The sequence below is a fragment of the Ochlerotatus camptorhynchus genome, unplaced genomic scaffold (genome assembly GCF_037179485.1).
Source record: "Ochlerotatus camptorhynchus isolate MF236.1 unplaced genomic scaffold, CSIRO-AGI_Acam_v1.1 ptg000183l, whole genome shotgun sequence".
NCBI classification, from domain to species: domain Eukaryota; kingdom Metazoa; phylum Arthropoda; class Insecta; order Diptera; family Culicidae; genus Ochlerotatus; species Ochlerotatus camptorhynchus.
Window position 1 is genome coordinate 147,638 of NW_027040673.1, and position 24,240 is coordinate 171,877.

Below are 24,240 nucleotides of genomic sequence, written 5' to 3' on the forward strand. Positions count from 1 at the left end.
GAATTAAACTGATCTGGTATTTTTTTAAAGGTATATTTGGTTGATAGATCTGGAAATCTTCAACTAAACCATTAACTACCAGTACCATGCATATCAACATTTGCAAGGAAAATGGATGCATATTAAATAGAAATTTATCCTAGTTTCGAACGAAGCTTAAGAACTTCTCATACTAATACTCATACTAAATTTCTTACAAAACTGATAACATTTGTACATGCTTTTGGCCCAACTTGTTACAAAATCGGTCACAACTTTCAAAACACATTTTCCAACTAATGTGGTCAATGAAATGATCACAATTTGTTAGCAAGGATTTCAATAGAAACTTTTCACAACTTCTAACGGCTTGAACTCAACTTTTCACCAATTTGAACGAAAATAGGCACAGCTTCTATAAGGCCTTGTTACAATTTTCAAATAAATTGATTATTTATTTATTTATTTCTTGTTTAGTAAATCATCTGACAAACAGTTTTAATGAATATCTAAAGAATGTTCAATCTTCTTACTCTATTTGCAAATTGAGGCGTTGACATACCAAAATTGAACGCTGATTCAACCGATGCAAACAAACAAACCATTGCAGATATAGGCTGGTCATAACCATACAGAGTATGATGATATCCCGGCTCAATCAGGGACCGCTGACGTAATATTCTACCTGATGCACGGAAGTCAAGGAGCGATAGAAGATAGGAGCAATCAACGTCACCGTTGAGTAATTTAAGGACCAACGTAGCTTGTTGTAATTTTCGTCTTCGATCAAGCGTTTCAAGACCAAGCAGACGGCATCAAGCGAGATACGCTGAAAGGTTAGACGGATCACGCCATGGTAGATTCCTGAGAGCAAGCCGTATGAACCTTTTTTGGACTCGCTCGATTCTTATGCATATGTGAGCTTGCATCTATAGTCAAGTGAAGATGCAACGTCATTGAAAAATATGACAAATAGTAACGGTCTCAATTTGCTTCCTTGTGGGACGCCGGACGTGCTAGCAAATGGCGGTGAAACATAAGATCCGTGCTGAATATGTAGCACTCTTCCAGTCAGATACGATGAATACCATGACACCATGATTATTCGAGGCTCCCAATCGTGATAATTTCCTGAGTGACAATTTGTGATCGATTTTGTCGAAAGCCACCTTCATGTTTCTTATCACAGAAATTTTACTCAACTGCTAATGAAATTAATTTAAAAAGATATCAAACTTCAATGCTTAACTTTTAATTATTTTGGTTATTATTAAAATGAATCAAAATTGGCTACATTTGCAAAATCATATGACCTCAACTTCAAATGAAATCGATCACAAAATTTATCGAAACTAAACACAGCTTCCATCTAAATTATTTGCATCTTTCAATGTAATTGATCTCATTTGCAAATAAAAATGGACAGACATTCAAATAAATACACCGAGTCCAATATATTCTCATACGCATCTTCATTTCGTTGATGTAGTTTAACAAAGTATGGCACATGCACTTACTACACACTTACAAAAAATCATGTAAATTTACGATTAATCAGATGCACACAAATGGAGCGGCTGAATATATTTAATATTCAGTTACGCTATAAATTTACATGGCTTTCAAAACATATTATGTAAATTTAAACGAACGTAAACTAATAGATGTAAATTTAAATCCTATCGTAATTTCCATTTTGACGTATTTTTGTCCATTTAATACCCATTGTGAGCCAAAGCAAATGTATTATTCCATTTCGGTTTCCATTTTGTCACGGTTTAATACATTTTCGCTAGTCAAAGTTCGCACCAATATGTTTCTTCTGTTTTCGGAAAGGTCAAATTCTCTTGCAATTTCTTCGCTTATTTTTTTTTAATTTTTATTCTGTGCATCAGTAAGTTCTTCTAATGCCACTATAATTTCCTGAATTGCAGCATCAGTAACATGATTTTTGGAAATTAGTTTTATAAATAGGCTTCCAAAAAAAGCTTGAGCTGCTTCACAATTTTTATCGTCGTCACACTGTTCTTCGCGGAAATTTTTAGGTGTTTCTTCATCACAATTGTGATTATCGAGGTTAGGAGCTATTTCTTCTTCGGCACAACCATTTTTGCTATCATTCTGTGGCGCACTTCTTCTGACGCGATGATAATACATATTATGAATCCGAAGGCTGTTTCCAGCTCGGAATGCTTTTTTAGTTTGGCACTTTAGAGGACAAAATACAGGTTCACCAGATTCTATATAGCGTAATGTAAGAAGCTTAAAATTATCCAATTTCACGTCGCATCCTAACACCCCACAGTCGAATTCGCCGCTTTTGATTTTTCAAATATGGCGTTGCTCTAAGTGCTTTTTTAAAGCCACGAAACATTTAAAATTAACGCGACAATCATCGATAGGACACTCATAAATTCCAATATTCTTATGCACCCTGAGGTGTTTTATTAAAACCTCCACAGTTTCACATTTAATATACCAAATTCGACACTCTACAGTCATTTTTCACTAAATTACCGTTTAACTGAAAAGAAATTTGCGCTCGACCCCGACGACGGACGGAAGCAGACTCTGCATAAAGAAGCTAAAAAATTCAGCAGACACTTTTATGTTCAGCACAGTTTACATGCGTGCACTTGGCATAATTACGTGGCTTAACACTGAAAAACATTACAGTGAGCAATGTTGAAGTCAAGCACGATGAATTTCAAGACTGAAATGTAATATTCAGTTTGTTACTATGTACATATTTATATATCAAGATCATGTATTCATCTCAGTGATAGAGATCGTAACTTTACATAATATTTCGTTTACGTCTTTTTTATAAGCATGTTTAAATGAATTAGGTTGCGTGTGATTTTAATATTTTTTTAGTGGTGATGTACCCATCTTTAATCGGCAATGTTCATAAAAGGTGAGTCGCCGGGTGCCATTTTTAAAAAAATCAATGAAGCGTGATTTTGTCTATTGGATCATAAGAAGGTATCATTGTACTTTCTCGTTGGATGACCAGTAGAGAGCCAAGCACGTTCAGTGAAGACAGAACGAGCTATTAAAATAACCAGTAAAAGGATTTGACGAAAATCCCAGTACGTAAAATGCCTAATGATCTCAATATTTCAATATCGTTCTTGTAAAATGTCCTGAAACTTGACCTGAGAATCCAAATTTTCCAGAAACGGAAAGTTCATGAAGTTTCAGAAGCTTTGAAGAAAGTAAGGCTCGAAAGATCAATTCTTCTACTATCACAGCACGCTGGGGATGAGCTTGACCTACCCGACGAGCAGTTGCTTGCGCTGCAGTAGTCTCATCATGTTTAAAACACTAGGTTTTGGGCTTCTACCTCGAAAAATGTGCCAGGGAGTGACATAAATATTCCACGGTTCCAAAGTACCACTCCAGTGATGGGTTCTGGAGGAATATGCAAGTGCGGCAAATTACATAGGTTTGCATGGAAAAACAAAGCGTTTAAATTAACGCTATACATTGCGAAAAGGATTTTTTAAAGAAAGTTGTCAAACCAAGTGTATACGTTATAAATGGAATAAATGAAAAAAAAAAATCATTTTGTGTTTAAATAGGATGGAACGCCCTCTAACACAGCAAGTGTGTTCAAAGCTTATGTAGAGATAATATGGCCAACTTTTCCGTCAAAATTTCCTGGCTATCTGGTGAACTACATGAATCTCTTGGGTTATTTCATGTATTCATAAATACTGTCGAAGGTAAACGAGCTCAGGGTATCTAACTTAATCCAATTTAAAGCCATAATCAAACGAAAATGGAACGAAATGCCCTTGAAAATCGTGCGTGCCATCTGTAACGCATTTGAGAAACGTCTGAATCTGATGGAACAGGTTGAAGGCAGGGTGATTCCGACACATATGCTGTAATCGATCAATATTATATTGTCTCTCAGTTTGTATAATTACTAATAAAATCTAATGTACTGATATGAATATTAAAACCCATATTGATCCAGCGGGTAGGTGAATAGAACCTTTGTTACACAGTATAATCTCGTTTTTGATATTATCCATAGATAGACGAGGCCTTAATAGATATTTATAGTTTCTGCACTGCTCAATTTAACAGAAATTGCTAGTTTGAATTGGAGTACAAATCATAATTTAATAATCAGTTGATTTACTTCACTGTCTTCACGTTTATTTCCTAACATGACATTAATTTTAAGATATAATTGTGGCTTGTCTATGAGGAGCTGATATGAGTTTTACGTTGTGCGAAGCGTATATAAATCACTTTCTTTTTCTTGGTTTGTAAAACTGGAGCTTTATGACTTTATACTTAATCTGCTTGATTGTGCTCTACATACCTTAAGGACAATCGTATTATAAACAATCTTATTATATTGCAATAATATTTGACAAACCAATAAACTTAAATAATCAATCAGCTCGATTCTCTTCATCGATTTTCTCTTTCGCGAATAACCCGACTGCAAATGAATGTCCCAATCAGTGTGTTGATTCAGACGCAGTTTATTTGTAGTCTAGCGGATAGAATTTCGATCTATCAAAAAGCGGAACCAATTCAATGTATTGTAGACCAACAATTGGGTTCTTAAAGGGTATTGAGGTAAATACATATTCGTATTCTGCATTAAAAATGGTACCCAAACCCAAAATTTTAAATAAGTACGATTACATTTGTAAAAAATCACCTTATTAGCGGCCCTTGGTGTCAATTTGTATGGGTACGAGCTATCAGTTTGTTAGTTTAGTGTCAAACAGTGAAGTTATTATTTTGAGGGATCGAGGTAGGCCGTGCATTGAAACTGACGTGTTTTGAATTTGCTGCTGCTTTATTTTCCAAGATGTTTATTGAAAATTAACACCAGCACCTTAAGCTGGTGCATTTTGAACACCTGAAAACTTTTTCAATAATTTCACGTGTGTTTATTAGTGCTGCGTTTGGTTATTTATAAAAAATAGGGTCGAAAGAGTTTTTAATATTACCGCGAGTGAACAAACCGGGTTTTGTCTTCCTTCGTCGCCGCCGTGAAACGTTGCGAAAAAGCAGATCTCCGCTGAATTTTCTAATGTACGCTGTTGAATCGTGTCCGTTTTGGTTTAGTTACAAGTGCAAAACGATCCGGAAGCCGGAAGTTACAAAATAAGTCCAGGAGGTAGCAGTGATATCCAGTGGAAGTAGGTTAAAATCTAGCAAATTTTCTCCTGCAAGCCAAAATGGGCGCGTATCTATCGGAACCACTCACAACGAAGGATTCGAGCGAGGAGGCAATTGATTTGCTTGCTTGCGGTTCCAGCTCGATGTAAGGCTGGCGGATCAGCCAGGAGTAGTAGTTTCTAGTGAACGAAATGATCTCCATCACATCACTAAACATAACCACGAGCAATGACGAGGAACTGCATCCCAAACCCCATGATAAACAAGGACTGATGCATCCAATGAAACTTTTAAGCGCAAAAGAATCATTACCAACATAGGAAAAAATTCGGTAAGATCCTTCCATTGCATTATTTTATGATTCTTCAATATTGTACAAATATTTACACATTACACACAACTACACATAGTAGCTCGGAGCGTTTGGTACGGTATGTCCACGCATCCTTCCACCCCTGTAGATTTAAGAAATGTTCCCATTCATTTTCAAGAATTATCTTTATGGCAAATACAACGCAGTAGGCCTGGCCGTATTGATGTTTATATCATAACGGGTGTTCAATAAAAAATGAGAATTTATTTTTCAGTCATTTAGCTAGTAAATAATTTATTTTTTTTAACGAATTCAGTATTTTTTTTATTAAAAACATAATGTTTATTTTTCAAAAAAAAACGTCAATGAATATTGGAGAAGGGGCCCTGGTCAACCGCACGACGCAACTTAGTCGCGATGCTCTCAAAAGAGCGCTGGACGGCACTAAAATCATTCTCATTTTTTATTGAACACCCGTTATCTCAGATATGCTGTAAACATCAATTAGATAAGAAAAATGATTAGACCTCATCGAACCTAATCATTTTCCAGGATTCTTTCTTGTACTGGCTGCGTTTGTATTAGATTAGATTAGATTAGAAACAGTGAAGTTGTTATTTTGCTTTAAATCTTAATTTAAAAATCGAGATGAAAGTGAGTGGGTTCGAAAAAAAATATTGCTGTGCTCAGAAACCGAAGCTCTTTTGGATGATGTATAAAAAACAATAAATTTTTCAGACACCAATTGAAATAGTACTGTTAAGTTATATAAACAAAACGTTGATTATTCTTTCCTCGCCAATCGAACGCAAATTACCGGCATAGGAGAAATTTTCCACAAAGATGGTGCTAGTTTGCGTAGGCGTGCCTTAAGTCACGAAGTTTTGTTCGCAATAGCTGATGTACTCTTTTCTGTTGTTGGTCGTGATTTGCTCTATTGGTTCCTTTATTTGGCAGGTCAATTGGTTTCCCGAGATTCTATCCGCCAGGCTACGAATATAGCGACTATGAGGCTAACATCATCTTCGGGGCTGTTCATAAACTACGTAGACATTTTATTTGAATTATTGATCCCCATCCCCCTGCGTAGACAATGGTCCATACATTTTTTTTTTAATTTGTATGGGCCGTGGATAATTGTCAATCCTTCTCCCCTCTTAACTGTCTACGTAGTTTATGAACCCTTCTGTCCTGCGAGCTGAGCGAGAAACTCGTTAATGTTGCCGTGGTAAATCAAAGAGAAAATCGATGAAAAGAATCGATCAACGAAGATAGTTCCTCTTCAACTATTACGTGAGAATACAGAATAAAATTCGAAAAAATGTGGCATCACTGACTACGGCACCCCCAATAGCTACGCCAACGGGGCTGATCGGTCAGAGATTCCAGATTTATTTCACGATGTACAAGTTCTAATAGCGATTTTTAAAAATGAGGGTGATGTCCGAGGTTTAAAGCGCCAGTTACACATCCTCCTTGTGAATATATTGACATGTGTAACGTCCGCATTAGATGCAGAGAGCTTAATCAACGCACGCTATTGCACCATTTAAATCGAATGAGCGCGAGTAAGAGGGAAACTAATTAGTGGGAAAACAAACCGTCCGTTCTCCATGTGTGCCAGATAGAGAAATTCAATTAAACGTCAAAAAGGTCTATGGGCAAAAACAGCGCAGGATGCACGCTATTTCTAAACAACCCAAATTTGAGTAGAATCTACTCATATCCCCCAAAATTGAGTAAACAAAGTTGGGACTGTCAAGATAACGAATGAACACCTGAATCCGAATCTTACTTTGTTATCTTGTCAGTTACAATCTTGTTTGCTCAATATTGGGTAGCCCTACTTTTAATGGAAATGAGTAGATCTTACTGAATTGGATGTTTAGAAATAACGTGTATAGAAAGGTGAAAAAACTTGATGTACACGGCCAACGAGATCAATCCAAATTTGATTTTCCTTTACTTATTGCAACAATTTTCTTCGTGATTTTCAGCTTTTTCGCGCTTTTTCAAGGAAAAAATTCCAGAATATGATAACAGTAACGATTGGAATTTTCTCGCTCTATTGGTACTACTACTAGACTGAGAAAATTTTTCTCATTTTCCAGCAGATTATTGAGGTTTTTATTTGGGTTGATCTCATCGGCCGTGCACAAATCTTAAGGGAAACTGGTCTGAATGGTCTTATAGCAATGAGCTGGATTACCGAGGTGAAGCAATCACTCACACAACCACTGTACGATACACGCAAGTACACGCAAGTAGTGACGTCACTACTTGCGTTTACGTTGATTTTTTGGTTTACTAATACAACCCTATTTCACGATCTGCGCCACCTCTCTCTGTACCTCATTGGTCTTATAGAGCTTTTCGACGTCAAATCGGTGCAGACAACTGTCAAATCCAACGAGTGCGAGCAAGAGGGAAACAAATTAGTGGGAAAATACACCGTCGATTCATACATGTGTGATGGATAGAGAAAGACGATTAAGCATCGAAAAGGTCTATTGGAATACGTAGGGTAGGATGGTTCAAAACGCACCCTTGGAATAAAATGACCCTGCGCTGTTTTTCATAGCTTTCATCAGCATTGCTAGTTCAGTGCTTGAACGAACATTCTGGCACATGATATTCCCAGAATTAGTCATGGGAAGCAACGAAAAACTGCACGGGGCCATTTTACCCCAGGGGTGAATTATGGGCCTCTCCCCTAAATTCCACGATTTTGCGTACGATCTTCTGATGATAACGCCCAAACTTAATATAAAGCCTTCCTCTGCCTTAAAAAAAAATGGGGTTAAACGACATGCACGTATCAACCATACTGATCGGATAAGCCATCTCGAAAAAAGCTTGCCTAGATGAAATTGGGCATCGATTGGGAATGTTTTAAACAGGTAAGATAGCTTGTGTAGATGGCTATCGGTCACAGACGGCAAGATGTGTGAAAATCGATTCTAATACCTATGTTATGATAGATATGAATGGTCTTTCCACTGCTGCAAATTTCATGTTGATGGGATGTACCGTTGATTTTTAAGAAATCATTAACTAAAATCATTGTACCCTGTAAATATCAGGAACCGGAAGTCAGATCGGTATGAAATCATTTTCACAAGTAGATATGGATGAGGTCTTTCCATTGTTGAAAAAAATCATGTTCATGAAGTGTATCATTGATTTAAAAAAAAAAAAATAACTAAAATCATTCTGCCCTATATATTTCCGGAACCGGAAGTCAGATCGAAAAAAATTCAGTAGCGATCAATGACGCAATAGGGCCTTTCAAACGAGATATCAACCACATTGATCGGATAAGCCATCTCGAAAAAAGCTTGCCTAGATGAAACGCGTCCACAGACGCACATACAGATATCAGCAAATTTCATCTTGCCGGGTCGAATTTTCATGTTCAATTTGATTCTACGATGTCGTAATCAAACTGTCGAGCCAGATCGAGCCGAGTTCTATCGATTGGGAATGTTTTATACAGGTGATATAGCTTGTGTGGATGGCTATCTGTCATAGACGGCAAGACGTGTGAAATTCGATTCTAATACCTATGTTACGCTAGTAACAACGGTAATACAGTTTGAATTTGTATGAGAATATTCAACATAACAAATGTCAATAAATTGACAAACATCGTATTGTCAATTTTCCTTACAATATAATCAATATATAAATATTGACAACATTAATGACAATACACTAAAGCGTTTGTTACACAGGTCAATATATTGACAATATTATTGAAAGATAATATTGATGACGATGGTTTGATGATGAGTATTGTTGAAAACTGATTTTCATTTCACTTTCTCAATATTCTTCCCCTACCCAAGAGGAGGGAGAACGTACGTCATTAAGACCGACTGACTCACAATGCACCTTCATGCATGCAGTGTTGCCATTTTGTTTAAATCTTCGTGTGTGATATAAAATGGATATCAAACTAAATAAAAAAGTATCCTTTTACAGTCGCCAATCACTACCCAGGCTTCGTCTATATCGATGTTCATTTTCTACAAAATCACAAGCATAATCATGTAATTTTGTTTTTTTTTTATTTTAAAATAAAATAAATACTATCTGCGTTTCACATGCCTACACGTAACGCAAATTAAATAATATGCTAGTTTTTCCTTTAGCAATGTTTATCAAAACATCAGCATAATAGTTTATTTGTGGGAAACAGCATACCACGAACGTGGGTTATTCGACAATCGATTTGATTCAATTCCATTAATTTGTTATCATGTTGTCCTGTGTACTTTCTGTGTCCTGTCAAAAAGCTACAACATTTGATATTGGCGTTGACGGAACCGTCGAGAAATCGTCTCTTCTAACAAATATTGACAGTTTCTTATTGGAACTTTCAGTGGAGTGAAAGGATCCCCAATAAAAATAACCATAAGAGAGAGCTTAACGACGTGTTCGGAGTATCATCCAAACAATTTGTGGAATAGTTTACCCATCCAGGATACGGTTCGGTTATGGTATTTGTTTATTAGGGATAGTACCATAGAGGTAACTCTAAGACTAGTAGGTCCGAAGAAATCAGACATAACATTTGATAACAGCACAAAAGCATTTGTAAACAAACTTTCTAAGGCCCTTTACACGCGAACCAAAGTACGTCAACGCAAACGAACAACATCATCGGATAGGGGCAACTATCACCTTTCCGAAAGTGGTATTGGTTTGCGTGGGCGTACTTTGGTTCACGTGTAAAGGGCCTTAGAAAGTTTGTTTACAAATGCTTTTGTGCCGTTATCAAATATTATGCCTGAAATGTACTCAACTTTTTGATTCAGCTCTGGTACTATCTTCGTTCCCAAGCTAATCGATTCACCCTTGGAAACATAGGAAAATCCACTATCCCCTCATTTTATCTGTCAAACTTTCATAGAGAATCAAAACAAACATAGAGTAGTACTAGAATTTCGACTAGAATGGGGTACGTTAATCGATTTGCTTGGGACAAATAGGCTAGTCAAGTAGTGAGCCAATTTTAAATCGATAGTTTCCACCGGTTGATAGTACCAACTAGAAATACTCAGAGGGTGAGTTAGGCGGAAAAAACAAAATACAATTCGGCAGCAAGGATTTGTTCCTAAATTATCTTGCAACCCTTGCTAGAAGCTAGCATTTCAAATGACTTTTATTTTTGATTTGATTTACGTGCAAAATAATAATTGATTGCATCGTAATATTTTGCACATTTCTTGGTGCCATTCATTAACCAACGAAGATCAATTAATCAATAAAGTTAGAATATTGTTTTTGGTTCCAAAAACTAGTTCCATTTGAGAAGCACGCAAAACATAAAAGGGGATTGAATTTCTGTTAGAATGCAATACTCTCAAATTTATTCTAGAAAGAATAAGAAATCATCGCGAAAATTCTAATGGGAATGTTCGATTAGCTCAGATTTTGACAGTTCATTTGGCTCAAAACATTATCTCCGCCCATCTCTCCCTATGAGTATTTCTAGTACCAACCAATCCAAAAATCGGACCTATTTAAAACCATTCAATGATAATGTGTCGATTTTATTGATTTTTTACGAGTGATGATAATTTTAAATTTTACCGACTTTTTCAGTAGTTCAAAAACCGGGTAAAATTTTACCGACTTAGGTTATCCGCATTCAGTGTGTAGTTAATATTTTCCATAGGTTTTTTGTGTGGAAAAATTGAGACAAGTAATATTGACTTAAATACATTAAGGTTAAAAGGCTTCAAACGTATTGCCATTGATGTTGTCAATATTTGTATATTGATGATATTGATAGAATTGACTGTTTTTTTTTTGTCAATATATTCTGAGAATTGACAAAGTGAAATGAAAATCAGCTTTTCGTCAATACTTGTCAGCAATCATCATCATCAATATCACTTTTTCAATAATATTGTCAATATGTCAATTTATTGTCAATATATTGACATGTGTAATGGGCGCATAACATTACATGCTGTGTGAGCGAAGGCAAGCGGTGTGCGTCGCCTGCTCGTGAGTGACTGAATGTTTTGTTGGCTCTTTCATTGCCTCGTCCTTTACCGTTTGGTACAAACGGTCTGCACTGCAATGGATTTAATAGTGCAGTGCTTTCTCACTCAGCCTAGGTAATCAATAATTTACGCTCTGCGGAGGAGGCCAAGATTATTAAGTTTTCATGATAGGCATTTAAATTCAATAGAATTGATCAGGAGCCTAAAAGGTTGGGACTATCTTATTTAAAATGATATTTCATTAATGTCGGAGTCACAGCAGTAGTCGGTACTTCTTTTTTTTACTCCAACTCAATAAAAATCCGATTCCGACTCCACAGTCCTGGATTTCATGCGATATTGAGAATATTATTATTGACATTGTCATTGGATGAATTGACTCTCACCTAACTCTTTGTCAAAGTCTCATTCATTTTTTGACAGTGACAAAGATTCATCTGGTAGCAATCATTGTTATAAATGCAGCTAATGACGTAGAGGTTTGGCTTATGTATTTATTCTACTTAATTAATTTAATTGAAAACAAAACATGCACATGATCGTCACTGACTGAATCGTCACTGAAAAAAAATATCCAAAGTAAAATTGCTAGTTTTATGGAGGTTTTAAAGTATTCTTAAAGTCTACAGAACCCTCATGAAGCCACATTTTTTATTTGGGATGGCATCCTTTGAAGATCATTTTCATGTTGTGATAGTGACGCAACCTGTTTTGTCTATTTCGTTGTAAACGGTCGAGATTTTGCAACTTAGCAGTGCTCCATCTGCACAAAAACTCTGTCCAAACATTTAATGACCACCATTTGACCGAAAAACTGGAACCTCCTGATTCGTGAAATTGGCGCACTCTACCGTAAAAATCCCCGAAATGCCCTGACTAGCAGCAGCGCTAAATACTCTTCCGGGTATTGCATATTTCGTTTCACCTGCTACAAACACAGCACCGGCCGGTGCCCGGGTGTAAGGGTGGAAATTAGCCTCGGCGAAAATGTTTTTAATTAATTTCGCACCAGCCATCTCTCTCGCTCTCTCTCTCTCTCTCTCTTTTAACGCCATCAAACGATTTTCAGTGAAGATGTTATCTTTTTCAAGCTGCTTACCAAACAGTTCCAAAGGTCTCCGAAATGCTTTGAATTATTTAATTTCTGAGAGCGAATACTACTCCGTCAACAGCAGCTTCTACTTTTTTTTATTATCAACGTTGAGGCTGTGCTTTAGAAAATTAAATTTTACCACTTACCGATAGAAAAAAAAACAAACTTTTAAGTAACGGTTCGTCTGCTAGGTGAAGCTGTGTCGAATTTATTGCTAATTGAATCTTCTCCATGCTTCTGGGCCAGGGTCGGTCCGTAACGTCCGGGCCGAAATAAAAACAATGGACCAGGGTAATGAATTTCTTTTCAGTACGCTCTAATTCTCTAATTTGGGTGTAATGATAAATGAAGCCACTTTGTAGCTTTCTCGGTAGAGCCGACAAGTTTAAAAAGTAAATGGGACAGCTGTTGACGGAGACGTTTCCTGGAACAGTGTTTGTGATGTCCTGGATGTGCTTCCTTTTTGAGGGGACTTGTCACTTGAAAAAGAAGTGCGAAGACAAATGGAAGCTTCTTCGGTTGATTGATTTGTTCATAAGGGAAGGAAGATGTTCGTACTGATCGAATATTGATGATCCTACTGGATGCTAAGGCTGTGCTGAACTGAAGGCAATCTAATTTGCGATTGTCTGGAAACAGGTTGTCCATAGCCTACACGCGCAATGAACTCAATCCATCTTCGGCTGTCTGGCAGGGATGCTGATAATGATGATGCCAGTAAGGCATGAAATAATCGACGAGCAAATTGGATTGATATAGATGTCTCGAAGATAAATCTCTCATGAAATCAAACAGGCTCAGGATGAGATCAACTGGAAAAACACAGCCAAGCCAAAACTTGAAGCTCTTGTCCGAAAAATGTTCAACCAGATTTCGCCACTCCTAATTCTTATAAAAGCAAACGAAAATGAGCTTAAAAGCTTACCAACTGCTGGGCAAGTGAAAATCGTTGTCTGTTCAGTTGACAAAAAAAAAAGTGAGACAGCAGAATGCGACCTAGACAACCTAAAAGCGAGCATTTCCCTCCTCTTAGTCACAAAACTACAAACAGTGCCATTCGCTCGAATAAGAGATCAAGAAGAAGACACCACCCGAATTTTAATGCCTCATAAATTTTGCACTCGGAACGGTGCTAAAACGAGGGAGGTAGTTTTTCCTTGAACCGACAGAGGTTTTTCCAAGACCTGACTGATTTCTTCTTATCTCGAAGCCACGGAGAAAGAAAATAAAACAAAAGCTCAAACGGGACGACGGGAATGGTTGGTTCGCAGCCTGGTTGAATGATGGTGAAAAGTTGTGGAAAGAAAATTCAAAATTTATTGCTCCCCGCTCACGAGGAACACAGTCTTGCTCAACTTAGGGCCCCTCGCCAACAACAGAATGGCTTGCAGTGGTGGAAACTTTTTAGAGAGCATTGCTACCGTCATTCCTTCACTTTGTTCTTTCGAGCATCGAACATAAAAAATGGAAAGTTTTTTTTTAGTTCATCATTTTTCTCAAGACGAGTTCAACTTGTACAGATTTGAAAGATGACCAGTGAGTGAAAAGGTGCAGAACGAGTTGGACACGGGGCATTTCAGTGGGGTAGATAAGGGAGGCCAAGGATTCGAGACCTGAATACTTGTGCACGATGGACCTTTTAAAAAGAAGCAAATAATTGTAATCGCGAAACAGAAACAAAAGTCACTCCTCAATAGATCCGGGCCATCTGACGCCCCCAGCAGTCGTCAGAGTTCAAGCGAGGCAGGCAGTTAGCGTGGATGCCCACTTGACCGACGGAGAATGGCTTTGGGGCTGCCGTTCACTTGTAGAAAAGTTGCATCTTGTACAATTCTTTGGGGTGCTCTTCAACTGATTGATGGAATACTTAAGGCCAACAAATAAATGATTACAAGATGGAATATGAATCGAAGAGGTTGATTGATAAAATATCAATCTGATTGATATTGCTATAGCATGAAGCATGAAGCATGCAGCATGATTGACCGCCCACGGTTGCTGCTCTGTTATTACCAGATCAGCTGCAATTACACAGAGAACCAACAGATGATGTTTGGGTCTAACATTCATCCTCAATGTGTAAGAACTGGAGATCTAATATTTAGCAATACCAGCGCCGGCCGTGTCCGAATGCAGATCAACTAGGGAATGGGAAGGAATGTGTTGACGTGGTACTCGCTGTGAATCGCTGTGAAGGAAACCGGGAAATCCTCTGCGCTTCCACGAGAAATCACTGGGATGTTGGATGTGGGGAAAGGTTGCACACGCACACGGAGGGATCGTTTTTGGTAGAGCGATTATAATACACAAACACACACACACACACACACACACACACACACACACACACACACACACACACACACACACACACACACACACACACACACACACACACACACACACACACACACACACACACACACACACACACACACACACACACACACACACACACACACACACACACACACACACACACACACACACACACACACACACACACACACACACACACACACACACACACACACACACACACACACACACACACACACACACACACACACACACACACACACACACACACACACACACACACACACACACACACACAGGGCTACAAATGGTGAGTTGACGACCTAGCTCTGGTTCTCACAAGTTCCTACCTCACGCCTCCCCGTGGTGTAGCCTGGGCAATGTTGTCCTTCTGACAATAGCAAAGTGAGGGGGTGCGACGCGAACACTGGCGCGGTAACCATAACACGGCGATAGAGGAAATGCTTCGTCAACCCGCAGGAGTGCCAACCGGCACATTAGGATCGACGCCAGTAAGATCCTTATTACGGCATACTGGATACGGCATGGAACTATGGACACGACACGGCACAATGGATTGGATACCACGCTACAGGGCTGACAGTCGTGCTATTCTGCTCCCTAAGTAAAGAAGGGTGACACCTTCTTGAAATGGCGAGTGGGCTAATAGTGCGGCTGCCCCCGTCCCGGTAAAACCTTGGCAGGCCTCCGGATACGTTCAAAACTCGTCACCAATTGGTGATTGGTGAGTAGTAGACTCAGATGTAACATTCCTGACTTACGCCGATCTGGCTCTGAACACGGCCCCCATGAAGGACTGTGTCAACCCTAGCATGGCCTCCCTGCTTGCATAGATAACCATGGGATCACGATAGGAGACTACATACAACGAGTGGAGATAGCGGCCCGAAGGGGGGACCCATCAGAATGGATAAAATTGGAGAAAAAAATAAAAATGAAGAAAAAGAAAAAACCAAAAAAAATATGAAGAACGACGGCAATACGCCAGACAGTGAAAACGGAGGAGCAAACGTGTTCGCAAGGAGTGGGATATTGCAGAGATCACCAGTGTCGAACCTGGGGGTCACTGCGAGTTCCAGCAGCAGCAGTAAGTTTCAAGAAGAGCAGCCAGGCGTTGGGCTAAGCCAGATATTCACACCAATATCCAGTAGTAGCAAATCCCAAGAACTGCAGCTCGGGAGAACCAAAATGACGGAGGTCAGGAGGAAGATCGATGATCTCTATGTGTTCGTGAAGGATAAAAACAACGTACACAAAGAGATCAAGCAACTTGTGACCGGTATCAAATCCGGCATAACAGTGGCAGATCGGGAATGTCAAGAGTGGAGAAAAAGGGCCGAAAATGCCGAAAAGGCTCTGCTGGAGGCCAAGGAGAGCATAAGACTGGCTCAAGCACATGAGACTCCGAAGGGACCCACAAATCCACGTCCTGAAAAGAGAGATAGGGACACGCCAGGAGATGAGGAGGAGCCCAAAAAACGCAGGGACGACGAGGAAGGCATCAAGGAGATGGGAGAAAATGGTGCGTGGCGTAAAGTCGAGAACCAGAAGGAGAGGAAGAAAAAACAGAAGGAAGATGAAGTGAGGAAGAAGGAAGAGGAAGCAAGGAGGAAGGAAGAAGAAGCGAGGAAGAAGGAAGAGAAGAAGAAGGAAGACAGGAAGAATAAGGAGAATCCTAGGCCTCGTAGGGAGAGAAGCAAGGGTGACGCTCTGGTTGTTGAGGCGAAGGACAAAACGTCCTACGCAGCACTCCTCCGGAAAGTGAGAGATGATCCGGAGTTGAAACACTTAGGCGAGAATGTGGTGAAAACCAGGCGAACCCAGAAAGGCGAGATGCTATTCGAGCTGAAAAGGGACCCTACGGTTAAGAGCTCAGCTTTTAAGGAGCTCGTCGAAAAATCTCTTGGCGAGACGGCGAACGTAAGAGCCTTATCCCAGGAGTCAGTGGTCGAGTGCAGGGATCTGGACGAGATCACAACAGAAGACGAGTTGAAAAGTGCGCTAAAGGTGCAATGCAACCTGGGAGACGTACCGATGGCAATTCGGTTGAGAAAGGCGTATGGTGGCACGCAGACGGCGTCGATACGACTTTCTTCGGACGCAGCTAACGAGCTGCTGAAGACTGGCCGAATCAAGGTTGGGTGGTCAGTGTGCCCGTTGAAAGCTATTCCTCGGGTATCTAAGAAAATGGAGAGATGCTACAAATGCATGGGCTTCGGTCACCAGGCGAGACACTGCAAAGGCCCTGACAGATCTGATCTGTGCAGGAAATGCGGAGAGAAGGGGCACGTTGCAAAAGACTGTACAAAGCAACCGAGGTGCATGCTCTGCAAAAAGGAGGACGGAAATGGCCATGTGACGGGAAGTTTCAGGTGCCCTGAGTTCAAGAAGGCGATGGTGGGCCAGCAATAATGAAGGTAACCCAAATAAATCTCAATCATTGTAACACAGCACAGCAACTGTTGTGGCAGTCAACAACGGAAACAAAGTGCGACGTTGCAATCATTGCAGAGCCATACCGAGTCCCTCTCGATAATGGTAACTGGGTGGCGGATAGAGCAGGAATGGCGGCCATACAAGTCATGGGCAGGTATCCCATACAACAAGTGGTGGCAAGCTCATATGAAGGTTTCGTGATCGCCAAAATCAATGGAATCTTTGTATGTAGTTGCTACGCACCCCCGAGATGGACAATTGAGCAGTTCCACCAGATGCTAGATGGGCTCACCGAAGAGCTCATTGGACGGAGACCAGTCGTCATCGCAGGAGACTTCAATGCTTGGGCAGTGGATTGGGGGAGCAGATGTACCAACGCAAGAGGGTATAGCCTGCTGGAAGCTCTGGCAAAGTTGAACGTCAGTCTGGCCAACGAAGGAACCATCAGCACCTTCCGCAAAGATGGTAGGGAATCCATTATCGACGTTACTTTCTGCAGTACGTCGCTAATGGCAAATATGAACTGGATGGTGTGCGAGGAGTACACCCATAGTGACCATCAGGCGATCCGGTACAGTATCGGCGAACGAACACCGGTGGAAATGCGGAGGACGAAAGTAAGCGAGCGGAAGTGGAAGACGAAGGCATTCAATAAGGATCTCTTCATCGAAGCTCTAAGGGTAGACAACAGCGTCCCGGGCCTAAGCGCGAATGAGTTGACCGAATTATTAGCAAGGGCATGTGACACAACTATGCCGAGAAAACTGGAGCCAACGAACAGGCGGCGTCCAGCCTACTGGTGGAACGAGGAAATTAGCACCCTCCGTGCTACTTGTCTTCTAGCCAGAAGGCGTGCTCAGAGAGCAAGAACAGAAGCAGACAGAGAGGAGCGCAGGGTGGTGTTCCGAGAGGCCAGGGCTGCACTGAAACGAAAGATAAAGCTGAGCAAGTCAAATAGTTTCAAGGAGTTGTGCCGCGATGCCGATGCCAACCCCTGGGGCAACGCATACCGAGTTGCGATGGCGAAGATCAGAGGCCCAACGATGCCGGTTGAAATGTGTCACAACAAGCTGAAAGTCATCGTGGAGGGACTTTTCCCACAGCATGACCCAACGAACTGGCCACCTACACCATATGGCGAGGTAGATGAAGACAACGTTGAACAAGTCTCCAACGAGGAACTCATAGCAGCAGCGAAAGGGTTGAAAGTGAATAAAGCTCCCGGCCCGGATGGAATTCCCAACGTGGCGTTGAAGGCGGCGATCCAGACGTTCCCGGACATGTTCAGGATGGTGCTGCAGAAATGTCTGGACGATGGTCAGTTCCCTGATAGGTGGAAGGTACAAAAGCTTGTGCTGTTGCCGAAGCCCGGAAAACCGCCGGGGGATCCTGCATCGTATAGGCCAATATGCTTGCTGGATACTGTAGGAAAGCTCTTAGAGAGGATCATCCTCAACAGGCTGACGAAATGAACGGAGAGTGAACACGGATTGTCGGAGAGACAGTTTGGATTCCGGAAAGGGAGATCGACGGTGGATGCAATTCGGACAGTGATTGACAGAGCCGAGAAAGCTTCCAAACAGAAGCGGAGAGGAAATCGATACTGCGCCGTGATTACGATCGATGTCAAGAATGCATTCAATAGCGCCAGCTGGGAGGCCATCGCCAAGGCGCTCCATAGAATGAGGGTTCCAGGCTACCTCTGCAGGATTCTAAGTAGTTATTTCCAGAACCGGGTCCTTGTCTACGTGACAGACACGGGGCAGAAATCGCTTGGAATCACGGCGGGGGTTCCCCAAGGCTCCATTCTAGGTCCCACGCTGTGGAACGGAATGTACAATGGCGTGCTGACGCTCAAGCTGCCCAAAGGAGTTGAGATCGTTGGCTTTGCGGACGATGTCGTCTTGACGGTAACCGGTGAGACGCTGGAAGAAGTGGAAATGTTGGCGGCTGAGGCGATAGATACGATTGGTAACTGGATGCAAGGAGCGAAGCTGCAGATAGCCCACCACAAAACAGAAGTGATGTTGGTCAGTAACTGCAAAGCAGTGCAGCGGGCAGAAATTACCGTTGGAGAGCACACCATTGCTTCGAAGCGCATGCTTAAGTATCTGGGAGTGATGATCGACGACCGGCTAAACTTTAATAGCCACATCGAATATGCTTGCGAGAAGGCGACGAAGGTCATCAACGCAATAGCCAGAATCATGCCGAACAATTCTGGTCCAAGCAGCAGCAAGAGACGTCTTCTGGCTAGTGTTTCCTCATCAATACTAAGGTACGGAGGTCCAGCCTGGATTGAAGCGCTGAAAACGAAGCAGAACCAAAGGAAATTGAGCAGTACGTTCCGGCTCATGGCCATGCGAGTCGTGAGTGCGTACAGAACCATTTCGATGGAGGCAGTATGCGTTATCGCCGGTATGATCCCAATCGGCATCACCTTGGCGGAGGACTACGAGTGCTATATGACGAGAGAAACCAGAGGAGTACGAAAAATGGTGAGAACGGAGTCGATGGCTAAGTGGCAGCAGGAGTGGGATGCAGCAGAGAACGGTAGATGGACACACAGGCTAATACCGACTCTTTCGACCTGGGTGAACAGGAAGCATGGAGAAGTCAACTTCCACTTGACGCAGTTCCTGTCTGGTCATGGCTGCTTCAGGAAGTACCTGCATCGGTTCGGACACACAACGTCACCCTTCTGTCCGGAGTGTGGGAATGTGGAAGAATCACCAGAGCACGTGGTCTTCGAATGTCCTAGATTTGATGATGTGCGAGAGGATATGCTCGCCCTTAGCACGGAGAATGTCGTCGAAGAAATGTGTCGAGAGGAGGGCACCTTTAACGCCGTCAGCAGAGCAGTAACGCAGATCATGTCAGCGCTGCAGCGAAAATGGCGGGAAGACCAACTAGAAAGTAGTAATGTGCTCACACAAGTGCGAACTGAAAGCCGAAGCCGGGAGAACTCTCCGTCAGAGTAGGCTGTATCCACCACCAGGGATAACCGAGTAGAACGTGACACTGGGAGATAAATGGCTCACAAATTGGAGAGACGATCAGCGAACTGGAAGCGCCAATTAGCTGAGGTAAAGTGAGGTGCGTAATGCACGGCCCCCTCCGAAGTAATACGACAAGTGGTTCCGGGGGAAAAGGGCAAGGCGTCTAAGGAGGTTTTAGTGCGGTAAGAATCCCACACACCGTGTCACCGCGACAGTGCGCCCAGTCGTCAAGCGGTGGCACGATGGCCTTTTTGAAGGTTTCCTCCTTGCCAAAAAAAAAAAAAAAAAAAAAAAAAAAAAAAAAACACACACACACACACACACACACACGCACGCGCACTCATCCAATTTCTATTTTTAGATCAAGACCCACACTGTGGTAAGTGATGCGATCGGTGTTAAAGAAGAATTTGGTTTTCATTAAAATCTAGTGGGTATAGAATAAGACAAAGTGAAAAACTGCAAGGAAGGGGACGGGCCTGGGATTGAACTCCCGACCTTCTGCTCAGTAAGCAGAAACGGTAACCACTGAGCTACCGAGCCTCGTCTATCAATCTGATTGATATTGCTATAATTAATAAATAAGGGTGGCAAAGGGGTCAGATACCCCTGCATTGTGTATGCCTTCTTCACAATTTTGACGTAGGACTACGTCTTTGATTTCTATATGGGGGTACACTTTGTGAAAATCGAAAATGGAACATGTAACAAATTAAGAAAGATTTTGAACGTTAATAACTCAGCTGCCCCTGGTCCACTTTCGATAATTTTATCACCAATCGAGCAGAAATATGGCTGCGCTTCGATAACAATGCTTCCCAATGTTGATTTTCAACAAGAAACTATTGAAAAACTGGTAAATATCCAGCATTGTCCAAAAGCGTCGAATTAACTAACAAATCCACCAATTACCTACATGCATATGCTGCTACCCCAGCACAGTCGTCAGAGAGTAGTAAGTAGACGAAACAAGTCGAAGTGGCATTCTCCTCCGATCCTCGGGCGCGTGCGAATAGGGAGGATGAAATTGCGTAATATTTTGCACACTCATCGCCATATTCAGAACCAAACGCAAATTCTTCGAGATAACCGCCATCCGCCGTCTGGCTCGCCGTGGCGGTGTCTAACGTATCTCCGGTCTGATTTACGAGGTGTGCTGAAGGTGTTCCTGAAGAATGAGATCCGTGATGCTGTCACCTACACTAAACACGTCAAACGTAAGCGGCCATGGATGTCATCTACGTTTTGAAGCAACAGAGACGCACTCTGTTAGGTTTCGGAGGTTAAATCATCACCAACTTTGGCTACAAAACGGCTCTTTTCAGGGCCACCAAGCTTATGACAGTAAAGAGTAGGAATATAATTCTGCCTGTTTGTCCATATTCAGAACCAACGATCACACAAAATGCTCATGTAATCAAACAAGAAGCAGGGGTACAAATTATTTTGATCATCCTTGATCAATTTTGAATCGCCACGGCCGGATATTTTCGATGGAAGAAGCAACAATCTAGCATCTAATTCGACGAAGACGGCAGGAAACATTTGTGAAGGCGAGTTATTTACGAAAGAGAGTGTCGATGAAGAGAATCGATAAATTTAGATAGGAACTATTAAAAAGTGACGCGAGATTTGTTTTCCGTACTGAGCTCCAATGCTACCGACGCAAGGGAGGCAGCTCCCGCACCTGGACCATACCTATCGACCCATCAACTCAACCGGGGACCAACGGCTTTACTTCCGGAAGGAAGGCGTGATCAGAGATGTTATGCCTTAGAACATGCCGGTGGCGCCGACTAAGATTGGACCCAGGCTTGCTGGGGTGAGAGGTAATCACGCTCACCACCGGCACCGATATCTTTCAAGGTGATATCACGGCGAATGAGAACGAACCAAATTTGAGTTTAGTTATTTCAGAATTAAGAAATAAAGTGCAGGAACTCAGCGATGAGTAAATTTGCCTCATGTTTTCTCAGGTTTTTCCAGGATTTTCCAGAGAAAAATTCCCGAATTTGAGAAGTAAAGATTGGATTCACTCAGTCTTTTGGTACTACTCCGAGACTGAATAAAATTTTCGTCAATTTCCTCATTTTCTGGCAGATTTTTTAGGTTTTCCACAGGAAACCATGAGACAAATTTACTCATCGCTGAGCTCCTGCACTTTTGGCGATTATGAATGGACTAAACTCAAATTTGGGTCGTTCTCATTCGCCGTGTACGCAAAAGGAAAAGAGCCTGTGTCGCTACTTGATAGCAAACTACTCATAATGGGAGGAGTCTTTGTAGCTTTTATACCACTTGGTAGCACATCATTCTGCTTTAACCTGAAAAGATATAAAAGAGCGCTGCTGTATGGCATTAGCTCATTTTCGCTTCGGACGGCGTGGTGAACAGCAATAGCAGTAGTAGGAAGTTGGTGGCTAGTCCACTCCTTCACACCTAACAGGCAACAATTGACTGGTCGTGGCAAAGGAGGTGCCAATCTTCATCGCAAATTCCCACAAGCCCCAACGACCATACAAAATGCTCTCCTGAGTTGTTATCTTTTAACCAAACCTGGAAGCAGTGGTGCAAGTGATTTTGATTGATTCTCTTAATCAACTTTCTCTTTGAAAAAAAATTACTTCAAATTTGGTACGCCTACTATTCAACAACAGAAAGAGTTGAGATAATAGATAATTGATCAATTAAAAGAACTAAATGCTCTTCACGTTTATTCCGTTCACTGAAAAGTTTAGCATCACCCAAAGAGAATGTGAGTACTTGGGGTCATGCTAAACTTTTCAAGGTGACACAACATTGAAATATGTTCACACGCTCTACACAGAAGATTAAAATAATTTATAAAAATAATTATCTCGGGTTTAAGAAAATTCCTGGAAATCAAAAAGTTTTGAGGATTTTCAACAATTCAACTTATAAACAATCGGACACAGTTAAAATCATTCTTGATTTATAATAACTCTTTGTAACACGACTTTCTAGTATGTTTTTCATACGGCGATTTTTTTGGCCGCAAGTTCTCTGAATGCTTTTAAATTTTGCCCACAGGTAGAATTTATAATCATATGAACAAAACGAAAATTCAAAAAATTGGGGCAGCCAATTCTCCCAGCACAATTAAGACAAAGCTTTTAAATTTTTCACGACATCATGTACGTTGAAAATACATAACTGAAATGTTTTATAGTAAAATGCTGGATCGATCGAACTATAGGAATCCGGTAAGAACGTACCCGTATTATAGGAACTTTGAAAATATCGCTACAAAAACATGCCCATGAACACACCTGGAGGTTCATCAGAACTAGGATAAGGATATTATTTAATATCGGAGTAGAACTATGAATCTTACCACTTATACCCAATCAACATAATTTCTCTATTGTCTTTTGTCTCTTATGACTCTGAACACGTGAATGACGTTGATAATGTAACGAAATTCATTTTTATATTATTCCATTCTACAAAAATGGATCCAATCTAATGCAGAACTAAGTATAACCCAATCATGATATATTGAAATCTACAATCAGCGAAAAAGGTAGTCCAACATTTCCGTTTCGTGACTGAACATAATTTGCCTTTCTGCAAAACAGCCTCCTAGCCGCATAGCTGGGCTCCCAGGGATCGGGTCCAATCGGGTGCTAAAATTAAATCCACGTGTCGAGGACAGATGGTGTCATCCCTGATTAACGGTAGCTCAAGCCTTCCCAGATGTGCAAAGCTGCTTCTCCCAGTCCAAGCTATTCGGTCCGCTTTCTGCTCAGCCAGCAAGGATGAAATATATACACATTTTACGGGTCCGAGCCATCTTCGCATAGTCCCGTCGTAAAATCAAGTACCGGAAGAGAAAGTGCGGATAGCGCCAAAAGGACGACGACGATGCTGAAGATGAATAATCTTAGG

At 41.2% G+C, this 24,240-nt stretch overlaps 1 protein-coding gene across 1 annotated transcript in view; it reads right to left on the reverse strand.

The window, feature by feature from the left end:
- The window catches only part of LOC135702057 (igLON family member 5-like), a 210,387-nt gene that overhangs the window by 55,833 nt on the left and 130,314 nt on the right, over positions 1–24,240 (reverse strand). The window lies entirely within an intron of this gene.